At 44.1% G+C, this 25,705-nt stretch overlaps 1 protein-coding gene across 2 annotated transcripts in view; it reads right to left on the bottom strand.

Moving 5' to 3' along the window:
• Positions 1 to 25,705, bottom strand: part of LOC146075992 (uncharacterized) — a 411,577-nt gene that overhangs the window by 167,263 nt on the left and 218,609 nt on the right. Inside the window, exon 3 of one of the 2 annotated variants that reach the window (XR_014473675.1) lies at positions 15,979 to 16,089. The exons of the other annotated variant lie outside the window; for it this stretch is intronic. The gene's annotated coding sequence lies outside the window, so the exon portion shown is untranslated. Of the gene's footprint in view, positions 1 to 15,978; positions 16,090 to 25,705 lie in introns of those variants that run through there. 2 annotated transcript variants of the gene reach the window in all.

The raw sequence follows: 25,705 nt of genomic DNA, 5'->3' as shown, positions 1-25,705 counted from the left end.
ACTAGTAATATACATGGTTATTACAGATATTGTTAGAACTAGGGATGTGCACCGGCCACTTTTCATGTTTTGGGTTCCGATTACCCTCAGGTTTTGGGTTCTAATGGGTTTTGCCAAAACACTTTTTTTTTTTTTTTGCTCCTATGCTATATTAACCTCAATAACACTGATTTCCAGTCTATTCTGAACACCTCACAATGGCCCTTATTCTGATCGGTGCGGCCGGATCCGATTTTGCGGCCAGGACCGTGCGTGCGAAACCCCGCCTTCCATACGGATCACCAACTCCGTCCATACGCGGTAAGAAGCTGGCCGAACGGACCGCCGTGTATTTTTCACGGAATACGCCTCCTCCATCTCAGGGAACCTCCCCCATCATTCGATGGTCGCAGACCATCGAATGCAGGACCGAGTGCTCCACCAGCTCCCGCAACCTCAGACCACACGGACATTTTTCCGTGCAAAAGCAGGGATCTGGGCGGGCAGCTGACATCCGGCGATGTCATATGTCCGCCCCCTACACGTGCGTCACGGCCGCATTACCATACGTACGCCCAGCGTTTGCATGGGAACGCGGGGCGTATGCATATGGTAATGAGCCCAAATAGCCCTCCACGCCTCTCTCCACCCCCTGTTCGGAGTGTTCACATTTCATGCGGGATTTGCCCAGAGACGCCTCTGCACATGCGCAGACACAAAACATCGGCGGCACGAACGCACGCGGATATTACCGCACCGATCAGAATAAGGGCCAATATTGTTTTTAGGGCAAAAGGTTGCACCGAGGTAGCTGGATAACTATGCAAAGCTACACAAGTGTGCAGCACAAACACATGGCTCATGTAAGAGTGGCACTGCAGCTGCAGACAGAATGGCAGTTTGAAAAACTAGGCCCCAAAAAGACAATGCAATAGCTGCAAAAGGGTGGAACCTTCTGACCACAGGCAATGCCCAGCCGAGGAGCAGTGGGTGATTGGTGCAGCAATGCAATAGCTGCAAAGGGGTTGAATCTTCTGACCACAGGCAATGACCAGCCGAGGAGCAGTGGGTGATTGGTGCAGCAATGCAATAGCTGCAAAGGGGTGGAATCTTCTGACCACAGGTGATGACCAGCCGAGGAGCAGTGGGTGATTGGTGCAGCAATGCAATAGCTGCAAAGGGGTTGAATCGTCTGACCACAGGTGGCTACCAGTCGAGGAGCAGTGGGCAAAGTGTTACAGTATTTAGTTCATCTGTGAGGGTGCTGTGCTGTGTATCTGTTTTTATTAGTTTAATATCCAATAAGACCACTATCTGAGGAGCAGTGGGCGATTCGGCAGCCTTCTGCAGGCAGTGGCAGAAACGTTCCTTTCACCTAGGCCATCTTCCGACAGCGTCTGGTTGTGTGATGCAGGGTGAGAGTGGCAGCGGTGGACTCCCAGAATAATATAGGGAATATCATCATCTGCATTACAGAGTCTGTGAATGTGACAGTCATGTATGTGTTATCTGTGCTTAAGGTACAGTGCTTCCCAGAGACACCTCTAACACCCTATCTAAGGCAGTAGATGCACCAGCAGAGGGATATTATACTGTATGTACGGCAGTAGAATGGAATGGAACCTACTGACCAGACATAACCAGGTGACGACCAGCCGAGGAGCAGTGGCCGATTCGTGCAGCAATCAATGACTCTCTGCAGTTGTATGTGATTAAAGACAAGTCCACTTATCTCACATATCAATGACTCTCAGCATTGGGATTAATGAATGGTGATGCAAGATGGAATTGTCCTTGGGCCCTCCCACCCACCCTTATGTTGTGGAAATAGGACATGCACACTTTAACAAACCAAACATTTCAGCGACAGGGCCTACAAAACTGTGGCTGAAATGATTGGTTTGTTTGGGCCCCCACACATATCTCCCTGTATAAACTGGCTCTACAGAGACAAGATGACATAGTCACTTGTCATCTGTTATGAGTGTCACTGACAAACACTGGGGACAAATGGGGAACAAACAGACACACAGATAAAGTGAACCAGCAATATGTAATGTGCTTTCACTTGGAGCAACAATGCTCAGGAAGGAGTTAATAATAACAAAACCATGAACTTTTTTACCAGGAAGAATTCGATCTGTGTTCAAGTGTAAAAGTGAGACGAAACTGACCCACTTGAACCACGGGCAGGCTGGAAGTAAATCACAGGATGGAGTCTGGATTGGAAGCACTTACTCTACAGGAGGGAACAGCAGAGCCCAGTGCCCAAGACCAATCCAGACACCTGCTCTCAGATGGTATTTGAGCTAAACCACTGGATGTGGAATCCGAGCTGAAACACTGGCTCTGAAGATGAAGATAACAGAGTGCAGCGTCCAGAACCAGACCAGAAACCAATACACAGAAGTGACAGAGTTCAGTCTCTGGAGGAAGATGACAATCCTTTCCAAATCCTGCTCCACTCTCCTGTACTGGCCAGAACAAAATCAAGTGCCAATGAGCTCAGATGCATACCGTACTCACTGATATTTCAGGAGTCTTTAAGCAGTCTTTGGCACTTGATTTTGGTACATATTTCTAAATTCATCACTGTGGTGAACCTTTAAAAAAAACCGCTATACACCTGTCACACTTCACTGCAGAGTGATTTCCTTCCCTGGGTTCATGTTACCCCCATAATTTAATATTAAATATTGTGTCACTGATACACATTTTTCTGTTTACTTTTCACTTTTCACGTGAGAGAAAAATCACACTACGGAACATACAAGTCAATCGCCTGCACTTTCTCATTTGTTCTGGAGAGTTGGCGAGTGAGGATTACTGGGTGGTCCTCTATTTGGAAGTGAGGCTGCAAGGATCTATTGCGCCTTGGGACTTTTCTATTCTTCTGTTTTGGGCTGTAGAACCTTGCACAACATGGAAATCAGCCTCCACTGCACTTGAGTCAGGTACAGCCCGCTCCTCTGCTTATGTCATAGGTGGCCGTGTAGGCTTGAATTGCCTTTTGCTGCTCCTCCATTCTCTGCATCATATAGAGGGTGGAGTGGCAGTGGCAGAATGCAGAGTGCCTGCAAATTTTGCGGGCCACAGCAAGCATCTCCTGCACGCTCCTGTCACTTCTGATGAAATGCTGCACCACCAAATGTATTGTGTTGGCAAAACATGGCACTTTCTGGAAATTGCCCATGTGTAATGCCCGCATGTTGTCCGACACCACAAATCCCTAGGAGAGTCTAAGCCACTGGGGGTAAGCCACTGGGAGATGATTTTCCTCAGTTTCTCTAAGAGGTTATCGGCGTTGTGCCTCTTCCTGAAAGCGGGGATACACAGCATAGACTGCCTTGGAAGGAGCTGGAATGCAGGATATGTTGCTGCTGAGGAAGGCAATGCATCTACCCAGTGGGATGTCACAGTCATATAGTCCTTAGTTTGCCATGATCCACTTGTCCACATGTCCGTAGTTAAGAGGACACTGGGTACAGCCGTATTTTTCAGGGCACTGAGGACACTTTTTCTGACGTCCCTGTACATCCTGCGTATTGCCTGCCTAGTGAAGTGGAATCTAGATGGGATTTGGTACCGGGGACACAATACCTCCATCAACCGTCTAAATCCCACTCCACTGATGGCGGACACTGGATGCACATCTAAAACCAACATAGCTGTCAAGGCCGCAGCTATCCGCTTTGCCATAGGATGACTGCTGATGTATTTCGTCCTCATGGCAAATGACCGTTGGATGGTCAATTGCTTAGTGAAAGACGTAGCGGTCTTACAGCGTAGCGCTGCAGGATTCTCGCTGCAGCAATCGTGGATAGAAGAGGAGTCAGTCATGCTGGTGACATGGCCTGCAGGACTCCCCTCGATCCGAATTAAGGAGGAATTTGACGAGGAGGGAGTTGGTGGTGTGCTTTTCAGGCGCTTGGCTCCAACAGGAGGACCAAGGGATTTAGGTGTTCGTGGACTGCTAGCCACAGTTCCTGAACTAAACACTGATTTATGAAGGGTCTTGAGGTGACGTATAAGGGAGGATCTCCCTAGGTGGGTAAGATCCTTACCCATGCTTATTGGAGCTTTACATAAGCTAAATATGGCAATACATTTGTCGTCCGGATTCGGATAAAAAAAAATCCAAACCGTAGAGGAGGATTTTACAAAAGAAGAGTATTGGATAGATCCTTGTGCTAACCGCAGCCTATGGATTCAAATCAGTAGTATGAATCACCAATCATACAAACATCGATACAGAAGAAAAGAGTATACTGACAAATCCTTGGCACAGGTAATAAACACTCTCTTTGTTCTTATCAGTAGTACCCAGAAACAAAAGAAGAGAGAAACACAATATTGTAATACAGTAAGTCACATAAGTGAATATTCATTTTCACACAGGTGGTATGACTCGTACCCTTGGTGTTTTTGCGGTTTTGGTGTTCCGCAAAAATTATCATCACTTCCGCCGGGACCAAAGACAGGAAATAGAGAATAAAACTCAGTGGAACACAAACAAGCCGCCGGTGAACCGCATAACATCACTTCCGGTTCCAGCTGATGACGGAGGGCGGTAAAACGTCGCTTCTGGTTCCGGCGGAGGCCGGAAACCGGAAATAACATTGCGGGAAATTTACAGCTATTCATTGTGCTCAGGAAAACATGGAATCAGGGAATTTATCAACTCTATGGGGAGGTCCGGGATTAGAAGGATAGATTATTCCGTGTCTGGCATTAGGATTCCCCAATAGAAGTATAAATACGGGATTAGGCACATATCCCTTTCATGCCTTGAATAAGAAGCCTTGGAGCTTCGAAGCATGTTGGCTTTGTGGAGAGCAAGGAGGACATCTGACCAGCTGGGGTGATCAACTTCCAGGGACGCCTGTTTGTTGTTGTAACATTTGCGCATATTGTCTACCACTTCTGCTGTAGACAACACCACTCGGTGAGAGTCAGCTGTGGCATACCCTGTTCTTTGTTTTATGAAATTGTTTTAATAATAAAAAGCTGTACTTCACCATATCAGCTTTTTTCTTCATTTAATATGCTGTTGGGATCTGGAATTGTTTGGATGTGACGGTGACGTTACCGCTCCCTTATATGCGATTGTAGTCTACCTTGAAAAGTAGACTTACACCAAGGGTACGAGTCATACCACCTGTGTGAACATTTATATTCACTTATGTGACTTAATGTATTACACTATTGTGTTTCTCTCTTCTTTTGTTTCTGGGTACCACTGATAAGAACAAAGAGAGTGTTTATTACCTGAGCCAAGGATTCTTCTGTAGAGGTGGATTTATTGGTCCTCTGCCCATATGCCATACATATGGCAATACATTCCAGACCATAGAGGTGGATTTATTGGACGATGGTCTTTTTCATCCCATGGACAACAACTGTTTCCCCCTCTGGTGCCTCATTTAAGCAAACCACCTCAGCATCCTCCTCGTCAACTTCCTCCTCAGCGCCAGCTACATCAATATCCTCCTCCGTCTACAACATTGACACCTTCATTATCTAAATCAGGAACTGCACTGTGGGTGATCCCTCCAGCATATGCAGAGGGAGTACTGAAATGGTGGAAGGAGCCAGCTCTTCCTATACAGCAATGGTAAGGTCAAGCATCGCAACAACCAACACCCTTGGACTCTGCTTGGGGGTTTGTGACAACATGTCTTCTTTAGTAGGCAGAGATGTTTGCTGTGTTTTTGATGACAGCTGAAATCTCTTCAAATTTCTAAAGGGGGGAGTAGGAGGGCTTGCATGGTCATGTGTAGTTAAACCACCAGTCATGAATACAGGCCAGGGCCTTAACCGTTCCTTGCCACTCCGTGTCGTAAATGGCACATTGCCAATTTTACATTTCTCCTACAATGATTTGAATTTATTTTTTTGGTCCTCCTTTTTCTCAACTTTGGCTTTTTGGATTTTACATGCCCTGTACTTTGACACTGGACATCAGCCTTGGCAGATGACGTTGATGGCATATCATCATCTATGTCATCATTACTACTTGCATTTGCAGCAGATTCAGAAGAGGAAGCGGCCCTTCATCTTTCCCAATTTGATTCTCCATATTTTGGATCTCCATTATTTTTGTGGAGTTGTGCAATATATTACACTACAGGACAGCACCACTGGAGTGCAAGTATATACGGCAGTAGATGCACCAAAAGATAGATATTATATATACGGCAGTAATTTATTATGCCCCAACAGAGAGATATTATAAATATGGCAGTAAATTAATTATGCCCCACCAGAGAGATATTATATATACGGCAGTAAATTATTATGCCCCACCAGAGATATATTATATATATGGCAGTAAATTAATTATGCACCACCAGAGAGATATTATATATATATGGCAGTAAATTAATTATGCACCACCAGAGAGATATTATATATATGGCAGTAAATTAATTAGACCCCACCAGAGAGATGTTATATATACGGCAGTAAATTAAATAGACCCCACCAGAGATATATTATATATATGGCAGTAAATTAATTATGCACCACCAGAGAGATATTATATATATGGCAGTAAATTAATTAGACCCCACCAGAGACATATTATATATACGGCAGTAATTTATTATGCCCCAACAGAGAGATATTATATATATGGCAGTAAATTAATTATGCACCACCAGAGAGATATTATATATATATGGCAGTAAATTTATTATGCCCCACCAGAGAGATATTATATATATAGGGCAGTAAATTAATTATGCCCCACCAGAGAGATATTATATATACGGCAGTAAATTAAATAGACCCCACCAGAGACATATTATATATACGGCAGTAATTTATTATGCCCCAACAGAGAGATATTATATATATGGCAGTAAATTAATTATGCACCACCAGAGAGATATTATATATATACGGCAGTAAATTAATTATGCACCACCAGAGAGATATTATATATACAGCAGTAAATTAATTATGCACCACCAGAGAGATATTATATATATACGGCAGTAAATTAATTATGCCCCACCAGAGAGATATTATATATATGGCAGTAAATTTATTATGCCCCACCAAAGAGATATTATATATAAACGGCAGTAAATTAATTATGCCCCAACAGAGAGATATTATATATATGGCAGTAAATTAATTATGCACCACCAGAGAGATATTATATATATGGCAGTAAATTAATTATGCCCCACCAGAGAGATATTATATATACGGCAGTAAATTAATTATGCCCCAACAGAGAGATATTATATATATGGCAGTAAATTAATTATGCCCCACCAGAGATGTATTATATATATGGCAGTAAATTAATTATGCACCACCAGAGAGATATTATATATATGGCAGTAATTTAATTATTCACCACCAGGGATATATTATATATATGGCAGTAAATTAATTATGCACCACCAGAGAGATATTATATATATACGGCAGTAAATTAATTAGACCCCACAAGAGAGAAATTATATATACGGCAGTAATTTATTATGCCCCAACAGAGAGATATTATATATACAGCAGTAATTTATTATGCCCCAACAGAGAGATATTATATATATGGCAGTAAATTAATTATGCACCACCAGAGAGATATTATATATATATGGCAGTAAATTAATTATGCCCCACCAGAGAGATATTATATATACGGCAGTAAATTAATTATGCACCACCAGAGAGATATTATATATACGGCAGTAAATTAATTATGCACCACCAGAGAGATATTATATATACGGCAGTAAATTAATTATGCACCACCAGAGAGATATTATATATACGGCAGTAAATTAATTATGCACCACCAGAGAGATATTATATATACAGCAGTAAATTAATTATACACCACCAGAGAGATATTATATATACGGCAGTAAATTAATTATGCACCACCAGAGAGATATTATATATACGGCAGTAAATTAATTATGCACCACCAGAGAGATATTATATATACGGCAGTAAATTAATTATGCCCCACCAGAGAGATATTATATATACGGCAGTAAATTAATTATGCCCCAACAGAGAGATATTATATATATGGCAGTAAATTAATTATGCCCCACCAGAGAGATATTATATATACGGCAGTAAATTAATTATGCACCACCAGAGAGATATTATATATACGGCAGTAAATTAATTATGCACCACCAGAGAGATATTATATATACGGCAGTAAATTAATTATGCACCACCAGAGAGATATTATTTATACGGCAGTAAATTAATTATGCACCACCAGAGAGATATTATATATACGGCAGTAAATTAATTATGCACCACCAGAGAGATATTATATATACGGCAGTAAATTAATTATGCCCCACCAGAGAGATATTATATATACGGCAGTAAATTAATTATGCCCCAACAGAGAGATATTATATATATGGCAGTAAATTAATTATGCCCCAACAGAGAGATATTATATATACGGCAGTAAATTAATTATGCACCACCAGAGAGATATTATATATACGTCAGTAAATTAATTATTCACCACCAGGGAGATATTATATATATGGCAGTAAATTAATTATGCACCACCAGAGAGATATTATATATATGGCAGTAAATTAATTAGACCCCACCAGAGAGATATTATATATACGGCAGTAAATTAATTAGACCCCACAAGAGAGATATTATATATATGGCAGCAATTAATTAGGCATCACCAGAGAGATATTATATATACACGGCAGTATAATTAATATGCATCAGCAGAGATATTATTTTATTTAGTAGATGCACCAGTACACTGTTAATTCATTAATATTTATTTATATGTCAGACTCAGTACAGTAGATTCACCAGCAAAGAATATCTTTACTAGTTATATAAGGCTGTAAAAAAAATACACCAGCAGGGAGGTAAAAAATACACCAGCAGATGCACCAGCAGACTGGTATACAAGTGGTTAATAAGTTTAACAACAGTGTACACTGCACAGTCATATACACGTCTGATTGAAGTGGCCAGTTAGAGGTAATACTGACTGGGCTTGCAGCCAGCCACTGGTAGTGCAGAGCACACAACAGCAGAGAGCAGAGCAGACAGTGTTAGTAGGCACTGGCTTTTGCCCCAGCAGCAAAAATAAAAATACAGCTCCAGTCCCTAACCTACATAACCTAACAAAGCTCTGCACAGTACTAAGCACACTCCTATCCCTAACCCTCCTAACTCACGAGTGACAAATGGCGCCGGGCACTTGCTATTTACATGGCGGTCCGGATCTCTCGAGAATCCAGCATCGGGCAATGACATTTTGCCCACGTGCCTGGATCCGAGTCAGACGGGAAGCTCAGAGCGGTGCTCGGACCCGGGCTCAGATTGCTACTGTTTGTGCAGGGTCGGATCTGGGGAATCCGAGCCCGCACATCTCTAGTTAGAACATCGTCCTTCAGTCTACATGCAGATTATATCGGTATATACTGTGTCATCAACAGGGAGAGAGGCGGAGCCCAGCAGGGTGCGCACACAGGGAGGGAGGCAAAGCCCAGCAGTGCACTTACACAGGGAGGGAGGCAGAGCCCAGCAGTGTATGCACACAGCGAGGGAGGTGGAGCCCAGCAGTGCATATACACAAGGAGGGAGGCAGAGCCCAGAAGTGCCCATACAAAGAGAGGGTGGAAGGAAGTTACCAGCAGTGTACACAGAGAGGGATGGAGGCAGAGCCCAGCAGTGTACTTACACAAGGAGGGAGTCATAGCCAAGCAGTGTATGTACAGGGAGGGTGGCAGAGAACAGGAGTGCACATACAAAGAGAGAGAGGGAGGCAGAGCCCTGCAGAGCATGTACACAGGGAGTGAGGGAGGGAGGCAGAGCCCAAGCAGTGTATGCACACAGCGAGGAAGGTGGAGCCCAGCAGTGCATATACACAAGGAGGGAGGAAGAGCCCAGAAGTGCACATACAAAGAGAGGGTGGGAGAAAGTTAACAGCAGTGTACACAGAGAGGGATGGAGGCAGAGCCCAGCAGTGTACATACACAGGGAGGGAGGCAGAGCCCAGCAGTGCATGTACACAAGGAGGGAGTCATAGCCAAGCAGTGTATGTACAGGGAGGGTGGCAGAGAACAGGAGTGCACATACACAGAGAGAGAGGGAGGCAGAGCCCTGAAGAGCATGTACACAGGGAGGGAGGGAGGCAGAGCCCAGCAGTGTACTGGTTAGGACTCTGCTGGGATTTCAGACAAAAGGTTACCGGGATGGACAGGCCACAATCCCAACCCTAACTCTATTAATACCTCCAGAGCTTATAGGCACCTGCAGAGCTAAGACTTCAACTATAAAAGGGGTAAATTAGGTTCACCACAACCCCAGTGCCACCAGGAATTTGAAAGGAAAGAAGATGCACAACACATCCAGAGCAGACAAGAGGGAAACTAACTAAAACCCACTGAAATGGGAAACAAAGCAAAATGTGGCACGGCTTTACTCCACAGGAAGCGATCCTTCAGCAGACCAACGTACAATTATAAGTAACCCCTACTTAAGTCAGAAACACCAGGGAGTTAAGTGGAAGAATATGGGAGCAATCCCCCACTGAACTCCCAGGAATGCAACAATGCAACCAAATAAGTAATTCCTCACTACCACACTGACTACAAAAACACAGAAGACAGTATGTCCTTGCTATTGGCATAAATGCAACAATGCATGAAGATGTTAATAATACACAATATAACCCGTGTGGGGCTGGATGGCAAACCCCATATCACTCCATACATATACACTCTAACAGGGGATCAGCAGAAATACTGTAGATGGAAAAACCAGCACTTAATCCTCTGCAGAACAGAAAGCACTAGGAACACTGGACCAAGGAAGGGTCAGGAGGGCTGAGGAATATGGCTGATGACCAGAGAACAGATTCAGATAGACTGTACCAATCACAGGCCTCTGGGTGAAAGGCAGCATGGGAGATAAAGGGAACACTCCCAATCAGAATACCTAAGCTCCATTAACGAGGGGACTTACTACAGATGATCAGCCTGTGAAACAAGGTCCAGAGCTATTGGTCTAATTATACAACAGCTGCATTGCACCTTGAGGACACAGGAGTCAGGCTGCATTCACACAGACCCAACAGGGGTAATTTGTGACAGTACATATACACAGGGAGGGAGGAAGAGCCCAGCAGTGTACATACACAGGGAGGGAACCAGAGCACAGCAGTGTATGTACACAGGGAGGTAGAAGGCAAAGCCCAGCAGTGCACCTACACAGAGAGGGAGGGAGGCAGAGCCCAGCAGTGCACATACACAGGGAGGGGGAGAGCCCAGCAGTGCACCTACATGGGGAGGGAAGCAGAACCCAGCAGTGCACATACAAAGGGAGGGAGGAAGGAAGAGCCCATCAGTGCACATACACAGAGAGGGATGGAGGCAGAGCCAAGCATGTACACAGAGAGGGTGGCAGAGCCCAGCAGTGCACATACACAGGGAGGGAGAGAGGTAGAGCCCAGTAGTGTACATACACAGGGAGAGTGGCAGAGCCCAGCAGTGCATATACACATATACACAGAGAGGGAGGGAGGCAGAGCCCAGCAGTGCATATATACAGAGCGGAAGGGAGGCAGAGCCTATCAGAGCGCGTACACAGGGAGGGAAGCAAGTGCAAGTACTGAGGGAGGGAGGGAGGCAGGGCCCAGCATTGTATGTACAGGGAGGGAGGCAGAAACCAGCATTGTGCATACACAGGGAGGGAGGCAGAACTAAGTAGTGCACATACATAGGGAGGGAGGCAGAGCCCAGCAGTGTATGAACACAGGGAGGGAGGCAGATCCCAGCAGTGTATGTACACAGGGATGCAGGCATAGCCCAGCAGTGCATGTACAAAGAGAGGGAGGGAGGGAAAGCCCAGCAGAGCACGGACACAGGGAGGGAGGCAGAGACCAGCAGTGTATGTAGAGGGAGTGAGGCAGAGCCCAGCAGTGTAGGTACACAGGGAGAGAGGGAGGCAGATCCAAGAATTGCACAAACACAGAGAGGAAGGGAAGCAGGGCCCAGAAGTGTATGTACAGGGAGCAGGAGCCCAGCAATGCACATACACAGGGACGGAGGTGGAGCACAGCAGTGCATGTATACAGGGAGGGAGGCAGAGCCCAGCAGTGAACATACACAGGGTGGGAGGCAGAGCATAGCAGTGTACATACACAGGGAGGGAGGTGAAGCACAGCAGTGCATGTACACAGGGAGAGAGGCAAATCCCAGCAGTATATGTACAGGGAGGAAAGTAGAGAATAACAGTGTACGTACACAGAGAGGGAGGGAGGCAGAGCCCAGCAGTGCACGTACAAAGGGAGGGAGGGAGGAAGAGCCGAGCAGAGTATGTACATAGGGAGGGAGGCAGAGCTCAGCAGTGCACAAACACAGGGAGGGAGGCGGAGCCCAGCAGTGAATTAACACACGGAGGGAGTCAGAGACCAGCAGTGTATGTACAGAGGGGGAGGCAAAGCCCAGCAGTGTATTTACACAGGGAGAGAGGCAGAGCCCAGCAGTGTATGTACAGGAAGAAAGCAGAGCACAGCAGTGTACATACACAGGGAGGGAGGCAGAGCACAGCAGCTTACTTACACAGGGAAAGAGGGAGGCAGAGCTCAGCAGTGTATGTACACAGGGATGGAGGTAGTGCCTAGCAGTGTACGCACAGGGAGGGAGGCATAGCCCAGTAGTGTATGTACACAGGGTGGGAGGCAAAGCACAGCAGTGTATTTATAGGGAGAGGGGCAGAGCCCAGCAGTGTACGTGCACAGGGAGGGAGGCAGAGCCCAGCAGTGTACGTGCACAGGGAGGGAGGCAGAGCCCAGCAGTGTACATGCACAGGGAGGGAGGCAGAGAACAGAGAATGTCTGTATGCCCTCTCCTGGCAAGCTATTCCCCCATATGGTGCTCTGTCTGTCCTAGTCACCTACTGTATCCATCCGTCAAAACCCCCTTATGGTATTCTATGCATACATTTGTCTGTGTATACCACCTCCAATCTGCTCTATATGGCGCTGTCTGTATATACCCCATATAGTGCTGTCTGTCCATCTGTGTATCAATACTGCCAACACACTCTTCTGATGTTGGACAAGATGTGACTCTTGGGTAAAACATTTGTTGCATTCGGAGCATTTCTATGGCTTCTCTCCTGTGTGACTCCTCTGATGTAGGACAAGATCTGACTTCTGGGAAAAACATTTGCTGCATTCAGAACATTTATATGGCTTCTCTCCTGTGTGACTCCTCTGATGTCGGACAAGAAGTGACTTCAGGGAAAAGCATTTGCTGCATTCAGAACATTTATATGGCTTCTCTCCTGTGTGACTCATCTGATGTGTGACAAGAAGTGACTTCAGGGAAAAGCATTTGCTGCATTCAGAACATTTATATGGCCTCTCTCCTGTGTGACTCCTCTGATGTCGGACAAGAACTGACTTCTGAGTAAAACATTTGCTGCATTCAGAACATTTATATGGCTTCTCTCCTGTGTGACTCCTCTGATGTAGGACAAGATCTGACTTCTGGGAAAAACATTTGCTGCATTCAGAACATTTATATGGCCTCTCTCCTGTGTGACTCCTCTGATGTAGGACAAGATCTGACTTCTGGGAAAAACATTTGCTGCATTCAGAACATTTATATGGTTTCTCTCCTGTGTGACTCCTCTGATGTCGGACAAGAAGTGACTTCAGGGAAAAGCATTTGCTGCATTCAGAACATTTATATGGCTTCTCTCCTGTGTGACTCCTCTGATGTGTGACAAGATGTGACTTCTGAGTAAAACATTTGCTGCATTCAGAACATTTATATGGCTTCTCTCCTGTGTGACTCCTCTGATGTAGGACAAGATCTAACTTCTGGGAAAAACATTTGCTGCATTCAGAACATTTATATGGTTTCTCTCCTGTGTGACTCCTCTGATGTAGGACAAGAAGTGACTTCAGGGAAAAGCATTTGCTGCATTCAGAACATTTATATGGCTTCTCTCCTGTGTGACTCCTCTGATGTGTGACAAGATGTGACTTCTGAGTAAAACATTTGCTGCATTCAGAACATTTATATGGCTTCTCTCCTGTGTGACTCTTCTGATGTTGGACAAGAACTGACTTATGGGAAAAACATTTACTGCATTCAGAACATTTATATGGCTTCTCTCCTGTGTGACTCCTCTGATGTCGGACAAGAACTGACTTCTGAGTAAAACATTTGCTGCATTCAGAACATTTATATGGCTTCTCTCCTGTGTGACTCCTCTGATGTAGGACAAGATCTGACTTCTGGGAAAAACATTTGCTGCATTCAGAACATTTATATGGCCTCTCTCCTGTGTGACTCCTCTGATGTAGGACAAGATCTGACTTCTGGGAAAAACATTTGCTGCATTCAGAACATTTATATGGTTTCTCTCCTGTGTGACTCCTCTGATGTCGGACAAAAAGTGACTTCAGGGAAAAGCATTTGCTGCATTCAGAACATTTATATGGCTTCTCTCCTGTGTGACTCCTCTGATGTGTGACAAGATGTGACTTCTGAGTAAAACATTTGCTGCATTCAGAACATTTATATGGCTTCTCTCCTGTGTGACTCCTCTGATGTAGGACAAGATCTAACTTCTGGGAAAAACATTTGCTGCATTCAGAACATTTATATGGTTTCTCTCCTGTGTGACTCCTCTGATGTAGGACAAGAAGTGACTTCAGGGAAAAGCATTTGCTGCATTCAGAACATTTATATGGCTTCTCTCCTGTGTGACTCCTCTGATGTGTGACAAGATGTGACTTCTGAGTAAAACATTTGCTGCATTCAGAACATTTATATGGCTTCTCTCCTGTATGACTCCTCTGATGTCGGACAAGATCTGACTTTAGAGAAAACCATTTGCTGCATTCAGAACATTTATATGGCTTCTCTCCTGTGTGACTCCTCTGATGTTTTACAAGATCTGCCTTCTGAGAAAAACATTTGCTGCATTCAGAACAATTATATGGTTTATCTCCTGTGTGAATCCTCTGATGTAGGACAAGATGTGACTTCTGAGTAAAACATTTGCTGCATTCAGAACATGTATATGGCTTCTCTCCTGTGTGACTCCTCTCATGTAGGCCAAGATGTGTCTTCCGGGAAAAACATTTGCTGCATTCAGAACATTTATATGGCTTCTCTCCTGTGTGACTCATCTGATGTCGAAGAAGAAGTGACTTCCGGGTAAAACATTTGCAGCATTCAGAACATTTATATGGCTTCTCTCCTGTGTGACTCCTCTGATGTATGACAAGCTTTGACTTCTGGGAAAAACATTTTCTGCATTCAGAACATTTATATGGCTTCTCTCCAGTGTGACTCCTCTGATGTATGAGAAGCTGTGATTTACATGTAAAGCCTTTGTTACACTCAGAGCACACATGTGGATTCTCTCCTGTGTGACTCCTCTGATGTCTGAAAAGCTGTGATTTACATGTAAAGCCTTTGTCACACTCAGAGCACACATGTGGCTTCTCTCCTGTGTGACTCCTCTGATGTATGAGAAGCCGTGATTTACATGTAAAGCCTTTTTCACACTCAGAGCACACATGTGGTTTCTCTCCTGTGTGACTCCTCTGATGTATGAGAAGCCGTGATTTACATGTAAAGCCTTTGTCACACTCAGAGCACACATGTGTTTTCTCTCCTGTGAGACTCATCTGATGTATGAGAAGCTGTGATTTACATGTAAAGCCTTTGTCACACTCAGAACACACATGTGGTTTCTCTCCTGTGAGACTCATCTGATGTATGAGAAGCTGTGATATATATGTAAAGCCTTTGTCACACTCAGAACACACATGTGGTTTCTCTCCTGTGTGACTCCTCTGATGTACCAGAAGCTGTGATTTACATGTAAAGCCTTTGTCACACTCAGAACACACATGTGGTTTCTCTCCTGTGAGACTCATCATGTATGAGGTGAGAACAAATTAGTTGCTAAATGTTTCTTCTATCCAGAAAATAAAATAGTGTTTGTTCCTCCTCCTGAGGTGTAAGGAGATATGATGTATTTAGTTGGCTTGATCGGAGAACAATTTCCCTTTCCACGTCCTCTTAATTTGAATCCTGTTCCTTATATGTCCTGTAAGAAAGTCAATATGTAAAAGCATAATGGTTACCAGGATAACGCTACTTTTATTGTATAAGATGTATATTTATACACAATAGCAAATATCACAGACACTGACCATGATGTTATATTTGTGTACAGATGTGACCACATACATCCAGCCTCCTTGTGTGTTAAACAGTCCTTCTAGTTGCTCCATTCCATAGAGGGACTGTAGCACTGAGCATTTTTTCCATTAACAAACCTGGAAAAGCTCTTACATTTTCTAACATTGGACGTCCAAAGCTTATTCTCCAATATTCCACATCACTTAGGAGTCCAAGCTATAGCCAAAAGGCTAGGTAAGGATAATGACCTGAGAGTGGAACACCAACACCTTCTTCGGGATGCTATTCTTTTTATTTTACAACACAATTATTTTCTTTTTTTGGACAAGCACTATTTACAAGTCATGGATACCGCAATGGGAACCAGGTTTGCCCCAAGCTACGCTAATTTATATATGGGGCAATTTGAGGACCAACTGATTTGGGGGAGAGAGTTTGGAGCAAGCCTGGTTTTCTATGGGCGGTAAAACGATGACCTTTTTATTATTTGGGATGGGGATGCACTTTCAGAACAATCTTTTGTAGACTATTTAAAATCACAATGATAATAATTTCAAGTTCACCCATCACTTTCACCCCACCAATATTTAATTTTTGGGTATCTCATTGGAGATCATGGGAAATCAGATAGCCACAAAGAACCATAACAAAGAAGTAGGGATAAATGCCTATTTACACTTTCAAAGTGAGCACGACCTCCCCTGGAAATGAGCAATACCTAAAGGTCAGTTTACATGTCTGAGAAGGAAATGCTCCAACACTCAAAATTTCATGTTCCAGTCCCAAAAAATGACTTCCGCCTTTTTACAAAGAGACTATCCTCCAGACCTAAGAGAGAAAGCATACACGGAATCACTAAACTGCAAAAGAGAACAACTCCTTAAAGGGAAGAATAGGAGATAGGATGAAGGCCCTCAGAGACCTCTGACTAGAAAACTGGCGTACATTGCCACTTATAACAGTGCAAGCAGTAAGATCAAAGATCATAAAAAAAGAACTACAACATCCTCAAACAAGACTCAATACTGAACCAATCCCTTCTAGTTGAACCCCCATTCATCTTCAAGAAGAACACCACTCTCAAAAAACTGGCTCCCAGCTTTTTGAAAAATATAGATCAGATTCCGGATTCTATGAACACATGGCTTCCAACCAAACCAAAGGGCTGCTATAAATGTAACACGTGCACACATATGATGAACACAAAGACTTATCAAGTTTCACAAAAAGAAAAACCTTATGTCCTAACACAATTCATAAACTGTAACTCCACTTATATCATATATGTTCTGAGGTGTAACCGTAACCTTCACTATGTAGGTCGCATGACCAGATAACTAAAAATTAGGTTCCTTGAGCACCGACAAAATATTATGAAAGGGATTCTAACGCATAGTGTATCAAAACACTTCTTCCTTCACCATAATATGGACCCCTCAGAATTGAAAATTGTCGGGATAGAACACATTGCCCCAACACCAAGATGGGGAGACCTCTTTAGAAGCCTTGCCCGTCAGGAGGTCTTCTGGATGCATCAACTAGGTTCAATTCATCCAGGAGGCTGAAAGGAGTCTGTTGAACTAAATATTCTATTATGAGTTTGCCTAACTAAGCTATCTGTTAATAATTAAACCTATTTTCGATATATCCCCACTCCACCCACTTTTTCTCCCTTCCTCCCCCCTCCCCTTTTTTCTCTCCCCCCTCCCCTTCCCTGCTTTCTCAAAGGAGAAAATGACTTTGAGATAAAAAAAAGTGAAAAAGGAACCTTTACAATAAATAAATAAATAATGCATAGAATTTATAATATAAATATTAATAAAAAATAAACAACTGATTAGAAAAATATTTTTTCTGTCATAAATCACTATTTACTAAGATTATGCGAAATAAATCCATATTGCAACAGTTTGAGCTGTTAGAATACTAATCATTCACCCCCCCCCCTCTCTCTCCCCATTCTTTCCCTTCTGTATATTTTGATAGGAAATGTGTCAGTTAAAGGACTTGAATGGAAATAATTGTTCACCGATAACACAATCTCACATCAAAAATATTTCATACAAATGTTGTATATTTGTATTATAAGAATCTGCCACTGTATACATAAAATGAAAATCTCTTTTTCACTTTCAGCAATAATTCTTTGCAAAGACCCTTTTTTTGTACATGTATCCTTATATATCCAAAATGGGACGCATATATGCCCCACTTCTGTCATCCTATAGTCCCATTAAAGCCCCACTTCCGGCAGGCAAACCATAGTGTTACGCAGGGCACTATTCCTGGGAACACCCGCACTTCGAATGACGCACTTCCGTCCTTGGCGTGTGCGCTGTATACACTTCCGGTCACCGGGTGTATGCTCCTTCACTTCTCTGGAGGGAGAATGAAGTGCGGCATTCCTGCTAACACTTCCACCCCACTTGGTCAACTAAGCTATAGAAAGAGTAAATAAACGCCACACTTTTTGGTGGTGTTTTTTTCGGGAATCCCCAGACGTGAATGTATAACAGCCAATACAGGCTAACTATACTAACAACACCTGTAAGAACACAGATTATTGCGAGACTAGCCGGGACACATGATCTCTGTCCACCAATGAATCACCACCATAATATTAGAAATATCCTTAAACAACTCCCATTCTAGAAAGTTTATTAAAAAATAAAAAAAAACATTATGTATGTTGTTGATATGAATGTACTTTGCCTCCTTTTCATTCTTATGTACCATGTGACCATGTATCATGTGATCAATTACTACTTCCTGAAGCAGTATAAATACCCCCCTGGGAACAAACACACCCTATCCTTTGGTAAAGCTGTGGAATACAGCGAAACGCGTCAGTCGTGCCACCCAGACCCTATTGAAGGAGTACTACCCAGATTCCTGGCATTTGTTTTCCTGTCACTCTCGATTGGGACCTATCCGAACCAGCCCTTTATTGGAAACCTCCACTAGTTCCAGAACAGGAGCCGTATCTCCATTTACTGCCAGCGCCTTGCACCTTTCAAGTTAATTTGGACATCCACTTGGACAGCATAACATCTGCTGAGGAGGTTGCTGACAGCACAGGACGACTACCCACCAGTGGACGGTAATATACACTCAATAATTTGGGTATGATGTAAAAAGGGCATAATATGAACAGACTGATCCCACAAATATTGCCACATATCCCCCCTACTACACCAGGAATCATGGGACATTAGTCTAGTGCACTAGCATTTTTTTTTGAATTTTTATATATTTTTTTATTTTTTCATTTTTTATTATCTTACAGCAATTGCTTAGTAATACAAATACTGCTCATTTCTTAATCATTTGACTACATTGTGTATAATAAATTGTATGCTTCTATTGTGAAACCATTCCAATTGATCACACATTTTTTTCCAACCAGCGCTGCTTAAACACCTGTCTTTTCCATTAAAATGCATCTTCTTCGCAGAGCGATGTGACAAGGACGCACAAGCAGCTTCTGATAATTAAAATATGTGGAATCCCTGCATTGTGTCTACATAAGAAATGCTACTTTAGTGTTTTCCAGTTTTTCATATGCAGATACAGCAGTGGTCACACACAATATATAGGAATGCCACATATTTTAATAAGCAGAAGCTGCTTGTGTGTCCTATCGCATAACTTTGTGAATAATGCGCATAACAAAAAAAGTCACATGATCAGACGCTTGGCGGTACCCAGTCATAGTGCGCTCACATGTTATGTGTAACCCGACTTGTGGTGAGTGGGGGATAGATGCATGTGGACACATCTCTGTGTTCCCAAATTGCTGGGACTCTATTTGCAGTCACACGTACAGCACAAAGACCTCTACCCAACTACAGTATACACGGTATATTAATGTGTCTATAATTGTTGTATAATGTTTTTCCTCTGACCTCAGATGTACAGAACATACAATACTGACCGTACATGGGTAGCACATGCTAGTGATCCTATCCCCCCTACGGTCAGCTGATGCAGTAGGATGTCACCACACTCTCCAGGCACACCATAGGGATATGAACAAAGTGATCATCTCACATTCACTCAGCTCAGTGTGAAGTGTGCAGAGGAACCAGGGTTCACACATTTCTATGTTAGAGATCTGGAGAGGTTTGGTGCTTGGGAATCAGATACAAAAAAAACAAAAATAGGATTTTAATTACCTAATGGCAAATCCTATTCTCATAGTCCATATGGAATACTGGGGTCTCAATATAATGAGAATTGAGGGTTCTCCGCAGGAGACAGGCACATATAACTTTCTTCAGAATGGGTGTACTGGCTCCTCCCCTCCACATCCCCACCCACAAGCCAGTTAAGGAAAACTGTGCCCAAAGGAGAATGAACGTATGTGAGAAAAGGATATGCGTATACATGATATGTGGTGAGATTCATACCAGCACAACACAACAAACACAATAACAGTTAACAGAACTGTTAAAAACTTATTGAAACATAATAAACATAAAGTCACTCAAGTGACAACATACTTTAGGCAACAGGCAAGAACGTCACAACTATAATAGTGACAACCAGATGCAGAAGAAATCCGCACTGAGGCGGGCGCCCAGTATCCCGTATGGACTATGAGAACAGGATTTACTGGTAGGTAATAAAATCCTATTTTCTCTATCATCCATATGGGGTCTCAATATGATAAGGATGTCACAAGGTTTCCAGAACGGACAGGAATGTGTGGAGACTGCTGTAACACCACCTTCCCAAACTGGGTATCCTCTCTGGCCAGAGTATCAAACTTTAAAAATTTTGTATGGTATGTTGACTTGACCACGTAGCAGCTTTGCTGAGCTGCAGGGCTGAAACCCCATGGGCAGCCACCCAGGATGATCCCACTGCCTTTATAGAATGAACCTTCAATGAGGTTGGTGTAGGCAATTTTGCTGCCCCATAAGCCTGTTGTATAGTAGAACAAATCCAACGGGCAATCATCTGCTTTAAAGCAGGACAACCTTTCTTGTGTGCACCATAAAACACAAAAAGCCATTCTGTCTTACGCACTCGAGCAGATCATTTAACATACGCCTTAAGCATTCGAACCACATCCAAGAATTCTGGAATTCCAGGATGATTGAAACTAAAAGGAACCACAATGGGTTGGTTCAGATGTAATGTCGAAACCACCTTAGGTAGGAACTGCGGACAAGTCCAAAGCTGTGCCCTATCTTCATGAAAGACAAGATACAGGCTCTTGCATAACAAGGCTCCCAATTCCAACACACATGGACAGGGGCATAACTAGAACTTTATGGGCCCCATAGCAACATTTTGAAATTGCCACTACAAAGCACATTAGGGGGAGAGAACAAAGCGTGAGGGAACTGAGTGGCAAAGGCCATGATGCATTAAAGTACAAATGCATTAAAAACCCTGCTCCGCTGCTGAGGGTAGTGCCAGCTGTAACTGACATTACCCATAGAAACCTATGGCTTCTCTCTGCAGTGCTGGGTGAGGAATCTGACATGGATCCCTCCTAACATGCCCTGCAGTCACAGGCGTCTCTGCCCATGTGCAGGCGGAGTCCTGTGTCACAAACCCTAAAATCCAGACAGCTTCAGGGATCACAAAGGGCAACTCTTACCAGGAGAGCTGCCCTTTTCATTTTTGGAAGGGGAAGAGAGAAGGGGAGAGAAAAAAGGGGAGAGAGAAGGGGATGGGTAGAGAGTAAAAACGATGTGGGAGAAAAAGAGAGGGGAGATAGATGAGATAGAGAGGGTGAGTGAGACAGGGGAAAGAGGGAGAGAGAGGGAGTGAGACAGGGAAAGGGGGGAGTGGAAGGGAGTGAGATAGAGGAGCTGAGACAAGGCAAGAGGGTACGTGGAGACAAGGGAAGAAGAGGAGAGAGGAGGGGAGGGGCGAGGAGGAGAGGAGAATGGGAAAAGAGGAGTAGAGGGGAAGGGGGGACAGAAGAGGAGGAAGAGCGGGATACATGGGGGGAGGGGATAGAGCAGACAGAGGGGTGTGCAATGATTTGAAACTTGGAACAGTGGCCAGGCATCACTTTAATTCCCCTCACCTCCCTCCTCCCTCCCTCCAAGACTGGTCTATTTCTCACCTGCGTTGGAAGTAGTGGATGAATCTCCTCTACTCAAGCAGGCTCCGGCAGTGGTGGTGTGGTCGGTACTGTGTCCAGGCGTCAGCGGGTCAAAGCCCCGGCTCCAGCACTTGCAGTAGTGTGTAACTGCGTCCCAATGCCGGCAGTTTGTACACCAGCTGCAGCAGTTGGGGTGACCGGTGCAGTGTCCTGTTACCTGGTGCCAGCTCCAGCAATCATGGAGGTGGTGGGTTTGGTGTACTGTGCGCCGGTGGGTCTATTGTGCACCAACTGTAGCAGTTGGGTGATGAGTGTCTTCCCCAGCGCCGGCTCCAGCAATCGCAGTGGTGGCGAGTGTGGTGTTCTGCACCCCGGCAGGTCTCCTGTGTGCTGGCTGCTTGTCATCTGCGTTAATAGCCACTGAAGGGGTGGGGGGGTGGACACGGATGGCAACGCGGCAATATAGAAAATAATTAAAAGGGAGCAGGAGATAGCGTGCTAGGTCCTTGGGCCCCCCAAGCCCTCGGGCCCCATAGCAATTGCATCCCCTGCACCCATTGTAGTTACGCCACTGCACATGGAGCCGAAGTCAGTGCCAAAAGCACCACCATCTTCTACGTGACGTGCTTCATTTCTGATGTTTCCAAAGGCTTGAACCAGGATGACTTCAGAAATGATAACAGCGCATCAAACTCCCCCTTTGTGCCGTAGATGGCACAAAGGGGGGATTGGATTTTCAGAACCCCTTGGAGAAAGGTCTGAATCTCAGGCAAGACCAACAACTTCTTTTGAAAGAAAATAGACAGAGCCGAGATTTGAGCCTTTAAAGATTTCAAACGAAGGCCCAATTCCAAACCTGCCTGCAGAAACTGCAAGAAGCAGTCTAGTTTAAAGTCTGCCAATGGAAAGCTCTCTTTTTCCCACCAGGCAATATACAGTATTTTCTCCAAATATAATGGTAGTGGGATGCAGTTACCAGTTTTCTAGCCTGGGTCATGGTACAGATTACAGAGGCAGGAAGGCCCTTGTGGGCCAAAATCTGCTGCTCAACCTCCAGGCTGCCAAATAAAGCCGCCCTAAGTCCTGGTAGACAAACGGGCCTTGGAGGAATAGGTCATCTCTGAAAGGTAGATGCCAAGGATCTTCTACTAACATGGCCTGAAGATCCACGTACAAGGCCCTTCAAGGCCAGTCTGGTGCTCCAGTATTGCCTCTAATCTTAGACTTCGCACTCTCTTTAGGACCCTTGCGAGCAAGGGGATTGGAGGAAAGATATACACTACATCGTATGACCAACTTGTTGTCAGAGCATCGTCCACTTCCCAGTTGTCCACTCCTAGAGCAAAGATTGCTGAGATAGCCCTCACATGATGTTCTGCCCATGAATCTTGGTGCCTCTCTCTTGAACGCTACGCTCTGTGTACCTCCCTGGCAGTTGATATATACGCAACCGTTGTTGCGTTTTCCGACTTTACATGTATTGCTTGGCCTCTCTGCCAGCCTGCAGAAGAGTACACTGCTCTTAATTCCAAGTTGTTTACATGCAACTTGTATTCCCGCAGAGTCTACTTGCCCTAGAAGTGTACCCCTTATGTCACTTTCCCCCAACCTAGCAGACTGGTGTCTGTCATGAGTAGAATCCAGTCCTGGAGCCCAAAAATCGGTCCCACCAACAGGTTGGAAGACTGAAACCACCACTGCAGAGATAGCTTGGCTTGAGACGACAGACTTAGCCTCTTGTGCATGTGGAGGTGTGAGCCGGACCACTTGCTCAGCACATCCAATTGGAAAATACTGGAGTGGAATCTCCCATATTAGATTGCCTAGAAGGATGCCACCATCTTGCCCAGTAACCTGATACACTGATGGACTGAAATGAGGTCCTGAGCAAGAGCTTCTGCTATCAGTTACTGAAGTGCTATCACCTTGTCCTCAAGGAGGCAAACCTTCTGGTCCACTGTTTCCAAGATCATCCCCAGAAATTGGATACATTGGCTCGGGACCAAGGAGGAGTTTGGTAGATTCAAGAGCCACCTGCGCATTGATAGCACCTGTATGGTATGATTAATTTGCGAGAGTATATTCACCCTCCGACCTTGCTTTTAGCAGTAGGTCATCCAGGTAGGGAATCACATTTATCCCTTGTGACCTGAGCAGGAGCATCATTTCTGCCATCACCTTCGTGAAGATGCACCAAACTGTTGACAGTACGAAAGTCGAGACTTGGAACTAATAATCCCGTAGGGCGAACATTATGTATGCCTGGTTTGTTGGCCAAAGTGGAATATGAAGATATGCATCTTTGGTGTCTAGGGAAGCAAGGAATTTTCCTTCTTCCTAACTGGTGATTACCACCTGCAATGACTCCATCCTGAGTTTGAAGACCTTTAGATAGGCGTTCAAGGATTTCAGATTCAGGATTGGCCTGACTGAACCATCCGGCTTTGGTACCACAAAGAAGTAGGAGTAATACCCCAGACCCCGTTCCTGCAATGGGACAGGTACTATGACCCAGGATTGCATCAGCTTTGTGATTGCTTGCTGCTGGATAACCTTGTCCTTCACAGCTGCTGGAAGTCCTGACCTGAAATATCTTCAGGGAGTCGATCTGTTGAACTCCAGTCTGTAGCCCTGTAAAATAAGATCAAGGAACCTAGGCACGAGGCATCCCACATGTGACTGAAGTGCAACAGCCAAACTCCCACCATGAGCATTTCTCTGGGTGGGTGAACACCGTAATGCAGAGGGCTTAGACGCAGCTGCACTTGAGCTATGGTCTTGGGTCCCCAACATCAGATCCTTTCTGAATTTTTCTCATGGAACTCTATTGGCATTGTTACATAGTTACATAGTAGGTGAGGCTTATAAAGGCTTGCGTCCATCTAGTTCAACCTATGTTTATAATAGTTTCTCCCTTGTTGTATAGTATGTTCCGATATTTTAAAGACAGATTATGTAACTTATTCGTACCCGTGGAAGTTTTTAACCAATAAATGTTTATCCAACCTTATTTTAAATGTATTTATAGTGTCTGCTGACACCACTTCTCCAGGAATAGAGTTCCAAAGTTTGACTGTAAATAATTTTTTTCTTCTAGATGAAGTAAATCTTTTTTCTTCTAATCTAAACTCATGCCCTCGCGTCCTAGATTCCTGTCTAGCAGAAAAAAGGGTGTTTGACAGTTCCTTATATTGGCCCCTAATGTATTTATACATATTGAGTATGTCTCCCCTAAACGTCTCTTCTCTAGTGTAAATAGTCCCAGATTGCTTAATCTTTACTCGTAGCTTATATTCTCCATTCCCCTAATAAGCTTTGTGACTTTTCTTTGGATTTTTTCTAATTCTATGACATCCTTTTTATAGTGCGGGGCCCAGAATTGTACTCCGTATTCGAGGTGCGGTCTAACCAATGATTTGTACAGAGGTATAATTACTTTTGAGTCCCTAGTTTCCAT

The sequence above is a fragment of the Crinia signifera genome, chromosome 4 (genome assembly GCF_055691185.1).
Source record: "Crinia signifera chromosome 4, ASM5569118v1, whole genome shotgun sequence".
NCBI classification, from domain to species: domain Eukaryota; kingdom Metazoa; phylum Chordata; class Amphibia; order Anura; family Myobatrachidae; genus Crinia; species Crinia signifera.
The sequence above is the reverse complement of the archived record's forward strand: the minus strand, read 5'-3'. Positions and strand labels throughout refer to the sequence as shown.